The sequence below is a fragment of the Acomys russatus genome, chromosome 13 (assembly GCF_903995435.1).
Source record: "Acomys russatus chromosome 13, mAcoRus1.1, whole genome shotgun sequence".
Lineage (NCBI taxonomy): Eukaryota > Metazoa > Chordata > Mammalia > Rodentia > Muridae > Acomys > Acomys russatus.
The window spans coordinates 24,323,304-24,333,253 of NC_067149.1; the positions used below are offsets into that span (position 1 = coordinate 24,323,304).

Below are 9,950 nucleotides of genomic sequence, written 5' to 3' on the forward strand. Positions count from 1 at the left end.
TAGCAGCATGTGCTCATTTGTTCTCTTGGACCTTGCGGCTTTTACTCACTTTGCAGAGACTAGTGGGAAAAGTGAATGGCATGAAGATAAAGGGTTAAAAATGTAGGCTTTGTGTTGCTATCCCCATGCCTCAGCATGGCAAAAGCACATACTGCTTTCCCCCATGTTGGGTTCCCAGGGCCCCCATGTTGGATGGCTCACACACCTGTCACTCAAGTTCCATGAGCATTTCTCATCTCTGGCCTCCATGGCTATCTCCATTGATATGCACATACATAGACACACACACACACACACACTCACATAAAAGTAAAAGTGTTTCTTAAAAAGAAGAGCATAGTGATGCAAAGCTGGAGTGTGGTCTGCTTCATTGTGTAATATCTTCCTGATCCATGGACCCTGAAGCCATGAGATACTAGTAATTTTAAATACACGTGACGATATTTGGTCAATGTTATCATCACCTTTGTACATTTTAGGTTTAAAAAAATACTCTTATGACAAAAGTAAACATAAAAATCTACAAAGGTGATGTCTTAGTTGACTGAATGTTGCCACGTATAATTTAAAAAATGTCAGACTTAGATTATTAGATAGACAAAACAGGGCTAAAAATGTTTTCCTCCTGGGCTTCACCTTTGACATAAAAATCAAATTTAAACAGCAGGACAGTAGGATGAAACTGGTATTGGCAACATCAGACAACAAGTTCACTTGCTAATGTGCTATGAGCTTGTTGTATGAAGTCCCAGGACAGAATCCTGGGTTGGGCGAGCTGCAGCAAGATGAGGTTTTAGACAGCAAGCAGAGACTGAACATAGCTACTGTGTCAATCTCCAGGTTAGCTCTTGGGTTACTTGTTACCGCTTAATGCAAAGAAGCTAGGCCAACTTCAGTGAGTTCCAATAGCCAGATATGTAGCCTTTGCTTCCACATAGCATGCGTGGGGGCAGCTTGACTAAGGCTGGGGTCTATTTCTAAGATAGCTCAACCATCATTTCTTGCTTGGGACTCAGTGCTTCTCTGCATGTTCTTGTCTATGTGACTAGGCTAGACTTCTCATCATGTGGCAGTTACTGAGTTATCAGACCGTGCGCGGGACTTGTTTGCTGCCACATATGGATGAATTCAGATGATGCTACCATTTTGCAAGTTTAAGGTACAAAACAGGTATATCATCAGAGAAGCCAAACTCCAGTGACAGGCAGGCAGGCCAATATTCAATGGGAGCAGGCCACAGATAAATGTATTATTTCACTTTTTATTTAGTCTGTGATGTGTATGTGTGTGTGTGTGTATTTGTGTGTGTGTGTATGTGTGTGTGTGTGTGGTATATGTATGTGTGTGAATGTGCAATGTACTTGCAAGGCCAAAGGCTGACACTGGGTGTTTCTTCACTCTCCATTCATTCATCCACCCACTCATTTATTCATCTATCTATCTATCTTGTATATCTATCTATTTTTTGAGACAGGGCCTCTCACTAAGCTTGGAGCTCACCCATTCAACTAAAACGGCTGTTAAGGATGCTCCAGGAACTTTTCTGTCTCCTCCTTTACAGTGCTGAGATGACAGACGTACATTGCCATATCCAGCTTTTCACACAAGTGCTAGGTACCTGTGTGGTCTTCATGCTTGACCAGTATGAACCTTTAACCCCCAAACTATCTCCCAGGGGAGTGTGCCACTTATCAGGGGCCCATAAAGTAAGTCTATATACTAATTCAATGTATTATAATTTAGGGACAATTTATGTACTTTGTGGGTGGGTTTACTGGCTCCTACAATGAAAGACTTAAGCCCTTCAGTGTCAACCTGGGAAGAAGGCTGGGGCAGGGGAGAGCACTGTGGGATTGAATACTTGTGAGATTTAAAACAGACTCTGTCAGACCAACAGTTTTTAAAAGTCCATAGCATGGTTTGTTCACCTGTACGAAGTGCCAGGGAAAACAAAGCCTGTGAACTACATCAACAGAACACTGAAATGGCCATCCTAATTGTAAATGATGCTGCAGCCATTGTGCCTTTCAGGGACAAACTGAAATTGTAAACGATTGAGTTTTAAAAAGATTTCTATCTTTATTTTGTGCTTTTGGTGTTAGGGACTCATATAGTTCGGGCTGGCCTCATACCTGCCGTGTAGCTGAGGGTGACCTTGAACTTTTGATCCTTCTCCCGTTACTTCCCCAAGCACTAGGGTTACATGAGTGCAGCAGCACAGCCAGATCTAAGTCGCTATAAGACTAAACCCCACATTTCTCAGGGAGACACTCTGTCAAGGAACTTGGGAAAGCTGGATACGGTTTTCCCCATCCCTTTATGCCGCCCCCGCCACCCCCTCTGTCTTTACACAGTCTCTTAGCTTCTGAGTGCAACCTAGGAAGGCAGGAAATCTTTTTCATTAAAATTCAGACTAAGTATTCTTGAATGTTCCCCCATCAGCTGCAGCTGTCCTTGCCAGCGTCATTAAAATTTGATAATTTGTTACTTAACTCTCTGGAAATGTATCAAAGTTAGAGTCCCTATCCTTGCTAAGAGGACTTTTAAAGCAAATCTAGTGAGTTCATGGCCTAAAGCAATATTCCCTGTTGATCAAAGACTTTGGCCCTACGAGTTTCAGGATGATTCCCATAATTAAGATTTCTGCCGGGTGTTAATTTCCCCAGGGACTGCCCAACCTCTTGGAAGGAATACTTCCTAATTAAAGACACCTTGTGACTGAGGGCTCCTGCAGCACTAGGGAAGGCTGTTAAGTGAGCTTGACTCTTTACAAAGTGTGAGGGTCGCTAACAATGACTGAACCCATTCTGTGTGCAAAGTTACTGTGGAAAGTCCACCATTTTCAGGGGGACCCGTTGCAGTACAAAGGAACCAATTAAATAGGTTATCAACAGTCACACAGCTAGTGACAACGCTGGATTCAAGTCTGGTATGGTGAGTTCTGGTGTCTCTGCTGCCCTTTGCAGGGCCATTCTCAGTGCTGGGCTACACAGGAGATGACTGGTTCTGAAAGTGTAGTCTAGGGACCAGCAGTCTCAGCATCCCTGGGTGCCTTGTGACAAATGCAGACTTGGCCACACTGTTGGGTTGCAGAATCACAGACTCTGATGGTCTCAGCCAACTTCCTCCCCTCCATTCTGCAGACATGGAAGCATTGTCGCCTCCGAGAATCCCTTTAACTAAACATTTATTTCACCAGAAATGCTGTACATCACAGGGCTCATGAACAGAGCTGTGAGACCTCAGGCTTCTGTAAGCATCTGTATGCATCAGGGACTAGAGCTCTGCTGGGAAGCCATCACATTCAGCAAATACTCTAGAGAAAGCTAGCCTCCATATCACACTTGGCTTGAAATTCTCGTTTACTCCATTTCCCAACACTCTAGCTGGTTCTGCACTTTTGTCTCTTCATGTTAAAATATAGATAACAATACTAGCTTTCTTCCCTCACCAAAATAGCGTAAGAATTAATGGGCTATATTAAACTCCCCCAGTTCCTGGAAGAAAGGCAGTAGATAAACACAATATTAATATTTTAAACAGGTTGATTTGGGGGGCATACATCTTTTTTTCCCCCTTTGGTGATTAAACATGCTGCTGTCTCTTAAAAGAACTTTATTTTTTTTTTTCTTCATTAAAAGGAATATTCTTTAAAGGTACCAGCCAGGTTTCCTTCTTAGCATTAAGGGGAAGAGTGCTATGATGGAAATGTGCTTTTTCTGAGCAGAACTGAGATTTCAAAATACTTAAATCCCCAGTAAACCACACTTCCTTCTGTGCTGCCACCCTGGATCCTGGGTGTGAATCCAGCCTTGGCCACTCACTCATGACCTTAGGTTAGTCACTTCCCTTCTCTGCTTTTTCCTCTTCTCACAGGAGAAGGACAGAGATGACCTTAAAATAAGAAATGAGTCTCAAGTGCTTAGCTCCTGGTCACTCCTCCTTCACCAGGAATACTAGCTATTATTCTAAAATAACCAAGTGAAGTTCCCGATTTAGCTCCAGCTGTAGCTTAATGGCAGAACACATACCTTGTGTCCAGCAGGCACTGGGCTCAATCCCCAGTATTGAAAAATAAAATTTCAGGTGTTGACTAGATTTTTTTTTCCTACAAAGTCTGGCCATTTGAGTGTTTCAGGACATTTTCTACAGCCCCTCTGGCTCACTGCTATTCACTTCTCTGGGACTCAACATTCAGTGCGTGTTTCTGTGAGCACACACTACTTGTACCAGGGCCGCCACAAGCATGAGAGAAGTCACAGTGGCCATGGATAAAAACCCCTGCTTGGAAAGTTTGCAGGGCAACAGGCCTTTCTTGATCATACCACTCTAGTTTCCTAGAAGTACTTAATATGTGTTGGCTTGATGGAACGAAGTTTTCTTTTTGTCCTGAAAAACCTTCAGTCTGCTCAGGAAACTTTCTTTCTTAGCCATCATCTCTTTAAACAGATAAAGATTTCCCTTTGATAAATACTTGAGAATTCTTTTTCTTCCCTCCTCCTCCTCTTCCTTCCCCCTTCTCTTCCTCCTTGCTTCCCTCCTTCTTGTGAAGGATTATGATTTTTGGATTTTATTTTTTTCAGTGCTAGGAATGGACCCAGCATCTAGTATATGCTAGGTAAGTGCTCTGCCATTGAGCCAAAGCTAACAGGAAGTGAGCAATGAACTGCGGGAGGTGGGTGGCTGTCACTCTGTCATCTCATTTAGATTGATAGATGCCTAGAAGCCTCAAGGCCAGCCAGGAAGGTGGATATGAAACTTGATAGGCAGGCTGTAGATCAACTTGAGTCAAAATCCATCTTTTAAAAATTCCCCATTTTGGAACACTCCTTCATTGCTGGTGGGAGTGCAAACTTGTACAATCACTTTGGAAATCAATCTGACACTTTCTCAGAATACTGGGAATAGGGCTACCTCAAGACCCAGGTGTACCATTCCTTGGAATATACCCGGAAGATGCTCCACCACACAAGGACATATGCTCAACCATGTTCATAGCAGCCTTATTTGTAATAGCCAGGACCTGGAAACAACCTAAATGTTCCTCAGTCGAAGAATGGGTAAAGAAACTGTGGTACATTTACACTATGGAATACCACTCAGCAATTAAAAATAAGAAAATCCTGAAATTTGTGGGCAAATGGATGGAACTAGAAGCGATTATATTGTGTGAACTAGAGCAGACTCAGAAAGACTCACATGGTATATACTCACCTATAATTGGACACTAGCCCAACAGGGATGTACCTTGAAACTCTTCATTTACCAGGAGATTGATATAGTTGTGGGGACATCCTATTTGGGCTCTAGGTGAGAGAAGTATGAGAGAATAGGGAAATAAAAGCTTCCAGAGGGTCCTAGAAACCTACAAGAAGAACATCATGATGGGCACATCTGGACCCAGCGGGGTCTGCTCAAGCTACTGCACCAACCAAAGACAATACATGCAGTAAATATTGAACCCTTACTCAGATCTAGCTAAGGGACAGCACTCTGTGGAGAATGAGGACTGACTCTGAAATGAACTCTGGTGCCCCATATTTGACCACTTCTTCTTGATGGGGAGGCCTGGTAGCACTCAGAGAAAGAATAGGAAGGCTACCAAGATGAAACTTGATAGGCTCTGATCATACATGGTGGAGGAAGAGGTCCCCTTCTGTCGTAGACCTAGGGAATGGGAACAGGGTGAAAGAGGGAGGAATGGGAGGAGACAAGCAAGGGGATAAAAACTGAGATGTTATCTAAATGAGTTAATAAAAAAGAAAAATTCCCCATTTTATTATACCCCTACTGTAGTTTCCTCTCCCTCCTCTCTCCCAGTATTTCTCCCTACTTCCCTTTCCCCCAGATCCCTTTCATGTCCCTTCAGCAAGGAGCAGGCTTCCTAGAAACCCACACAGGCTCCTTGATTTCTCTGAGCTATCACACTCAGTTGATTCTGTGGGCCTTGTTTTCGTGGTGTCCTTGACCCCTTCAGCCATCCAATTCTTCTTTCACCTCCTCTGCAGGACTCCTGAGCTTAGCCTAATATTTGCCTGTGGGATCTGAATCTGCTCCCATCAGTTGCTGGATGAAGCCTCTCTGAAGATGATTATGCTGGTCTCTGGTACTATCACTTGCTGAAGCCATGACAAACTGAGGGTTGGAGGTTTTGTGGCTGGGTTGATATCCCAGTCCCTTCACTCAAGGCATTAACTCATTACAAAGCATGACCAGTTCAGGCTCTGTGTCTCTCATTTCTAGGAGCCTTCGACAGTGTCACCCTCATAGATTTCATGGAGTTTACACTGTACTAGGTTTCTATCTCACCCCTGAAATACCTCCAATTCCAGTTGACTCTTCCAGTATTATCTCCCTCCCCTCACCTTGTCCCTCCTGTTCCTATTCCAGCTCATGCCTAGTCCACTCTTGAGATCTACTCTATTTCCCCTTCCTAGAGAGAGCCTTCTGTTCCCACTTAAGCCTTCCTTTGTGTTAGCCTCTCTGGGTCTGTGGATTGTAGCATAATTATCCTTTACTTTTACAGCTAAAATTCACTTATAAGTGAATACATATTTGTCTTTCTGGGTCTGGGTTACCTTGTTCTGGATGATTTTTTACTACATTCATTTGACTACAAATTTCATGTCATTTTTTTTTAAAACATTCGACTAATATTCCATTCTGTAAACATAGCACTTTTTAAAAATTTGTTATTCAGTTGAGGGATATCTAGGTTGTTTCCAGTTTCTTGCTATTACAAGTGTAGCTGCTATGAATATAGGTGAGCAAGTGTCCTTGTGGTACAGTGGAGTGTCCTTTGAGTACATGCCCAGGAGTGGTATAGCTGGGTCTTGAGATAGATCTAATCCAAATTTTCTGAGAATTCACCATATTGATTTTTAATCAACAGTAAAGTGTACATCTTTGCCAACATGAGCTGTCACTTGTGTTCTTTGTCTTAGCCATTCTAATAGGTATCAGATGGAGTTTCAAAGTTGCTCTCATTTGCGTTTCCCTGATAAGGATGTTGAACACTTCTTTAAGGTTTTCGTAGCCATTTGAGTTTTCTCTGTTGAGAAATTTCTGTTTAGATCTGCACCTCATTGGATTACTTAGTTTGTTGATACCTAGTTTCTTGAGTTCTTTATGTATTTCAGATATTAGCCCTCTGTCAAATGTAGGGTTGGTGAAGATCTTTTCCCATTCCCTGGGCTGCCATTTTGTTTTGTTGATGGTGTCCTTTACCTTACAGAGCTTTTCAGGTTTGTGGGGTCTTATTTATTAATTGTTGATCTTAGTGCCTGTGCAATTGGTATTCCATTCAGGAAGTTGTGTCCCATAGCAATGCATTCAAGAGTATTCCTCACATTCTCTTCAATCAGGTTCAATGTGTCTGGTTTTTATGTTGTGGTTTTTGATTGATTTGGACTTGAGTTTTGTGCGGGGTGATAGACACAAATTTACTTGCATTCTTCTACATGCAGATGTCTATTTAGAGCAGCACCATTAGTTGAAAATGCTTTCATTTTTCCATTGTATATTTCTGGCTTCTTTATCAAAAAACAGGTGTCCATAGTTGTGTAGATTTATGTCAGGATCTTTGATGTGATTTCATTTATGAATATGTCCATGTTTATGCCAATACCATGTGGTTTTTTTTTATTATTATTGCTCTGTAGTACAGTTTGAAATTAGGGATGGTGATACTTCCAGATGTTCTTATATTATATAGGATTGTTTTTAGCTATCCTGGGTTCTTATTTTTTTCATATGAAGTTGAGAATTGCTCTTTTAAGGTCTCTAAAGAACTGTGTTGGAATTTTGATGGGAATTATGTTGAATATGCAAATTGCTTTTGGTAAGATGGTCATTTTTACTATGTTGACACTACCTATTCATTAGCGTGGGAGATATTTTAATCTTCTGATATCTTTAATTTCCTTCTTCAAATACTTGAAGATTTTATCATACAAGTCTTTCACTTGCTTGGTTGAAGTTATCTGAAGATATGTTACATTATTTGTGGCTATTATGAAGAGTGGTGTTACCTTGATTTCTCTCTCAGCCCTTTTGTCATTTGTGTATAAGAGAGCTACTGATTCTTTTGGATTAATCTTGTATCCAGCCACATCCATGAAGCTCTTTATCGGCTGTAGGAGATCCCTGGTAGAATGTTTAAGGTCGCTTATGTATACTATCATATCATTTGTGAATCGTAATTCTGTGACTTCTCCCTTTCCAATTAGGCTTCTGTTGATCTCCTTTAGTTGTCTTATTGCTCTAGCTAGAACTTCAAATATTATATTGGATAGATATGGGGAGAGTGGACAGCTTTGCCTAGTTCCTGATTTAGTGAAATTGCTTTGACTTTCTCTTGCTTGCTGTGAATTGCCTTTACTATGTTTAGGTAGGTCGTTTGTATCCCTAATCTCTCCAAGACTTTTATCATGAAAGGGTATTGGTTTTTGGCAAAGGCTTTTTCAGCAACTAAAGAGATGATTATGTGTTTTTATTTCAGTTTGTTTATATGGTGGATTACATGGATAGATTTTCCTATTTTGGAACATCCTTGTATGTCTGGGATGAAGCCTACTTGATCATGGTAGATAATCTTTTTTGATGTGTTCTTAGACTTGGTTTTCAAGTGTTTTATTGAGTATTTTTGCCTTTATGTTTATGAATATTAGTCTGTAATTTTTGTTGTTGAATCTTTGTGTAGTTTGTGTACCAGGGTGACTGTGGCCTGATAAAATGAATTTGACAATGTTATTTCTGTTTCTGTTTTGTGGAATAATTTTGGTAGTATTGGTGTTAGCTTTTTGTTAAAAATATGGTAGAATTCTGTGTTAAAACAGCTTGACCTTGGGCTTTATTTGGTTGGGAGACTTTTAATGACTTCTACAAAATCCCCTGTGCCTTCTTAGTGTTAGCTATTTAAGTAATGTTCCTATGAACATTGTTTTGCATGGCTTTTGAATGACAAACAAGAGATATGAATATTTTTAACTTTTTATTGGTTCTTAGTGAATTTCATATCATGCATCAAATCCCACTCATATCTCCCCTCCTTGTACCCATCCTTCACCTTTGCAATCTCTTCCCCAACAGAGCAGAGAAAAGTCTCATTGTGGACACTATAGTGTGTCACAATGTGTCCCACAATATACCATTCTGTCCACACTTCTTTGCTTACAAGTGTTCACTGCAATGACTCCTTGGTCTGGTTCAAGGCTTCTGGCTTCTGCTACTCTATCAATACTGAACTCTCACTGGGACTCCTCTTGGATATCCTGTTGTTGCCCTGTGTCATGGAGATCCTGTAGTTTTGGATCTGTAGGACCGGGTCCCTTGCACCCTCCCTTGCTTGCAGCACCAAATTGGTGGCCATCTCATGTTAGCTCCCTGTCCAGGCCCCACGGCACCTGTTTAGTGGTTGTCTTAGGCCCGCTCCTTGCCTGGGGCCACCCGTGGTCCCATGAGAGCAAGAGTCTTCTGTCTTGGGCTCACTTCTATCTGAAGCCTGTGAACAAAAGTGGAGCTCTTCTAGTCTTTAGCTTGCTTTTGGCCTGGGAGCCCATCCAGGCCTACACTGGGGCAGAATGATGGTAGTCTCAGGCTTGCTTTTTTCAGGGAGTGTTAGGCCTCTAATCATTCGTTCACAGGCCAGACCCTGAGTATAGACATAGCCTCTCTTCTCTCTGCCACCTACTGACACACATGTCACACAGCAGTCACACCTACAACACCTTCTAGGGGCAGGACAATAGATTTTTTTTTTTTGCAGACATGCGTGTGTGTGTGTGTGTGTGTGTGTGTGTGTGTACTTGCTTATGTGTACATGCACATACATGTGCATGAATGTACCCATGTGTGCATGTGTACATTTCTGTGAATTTTGGCACACATATGCCATGGTACCTGTGGAGGGGAGGTGACAACTTTGAGTGTCAATCCCTACCTTTCACCTT

At 41.7% G+C, this 9,950-nt stretch overlaps 1 non-coding gene across 1 annotated transcript; it reads right to left on the minus strand.

Moving 5' to 3' along the window:
• Positions 1-9,614: 9,614 nt before the first annotated feature.
• Positions 9,615-9,742, minus strand: LOC127197779 (small nucleolar RNA SNORA17). Its single transcript, XR_007831745.1, has one exon. It is a non-coding gene; the product is annotated as a small nucleolar RNA SNORA17 (small nucleolar RNA).
• Positions 9,743-9,950: the final 208 nt, after the last annotated feature.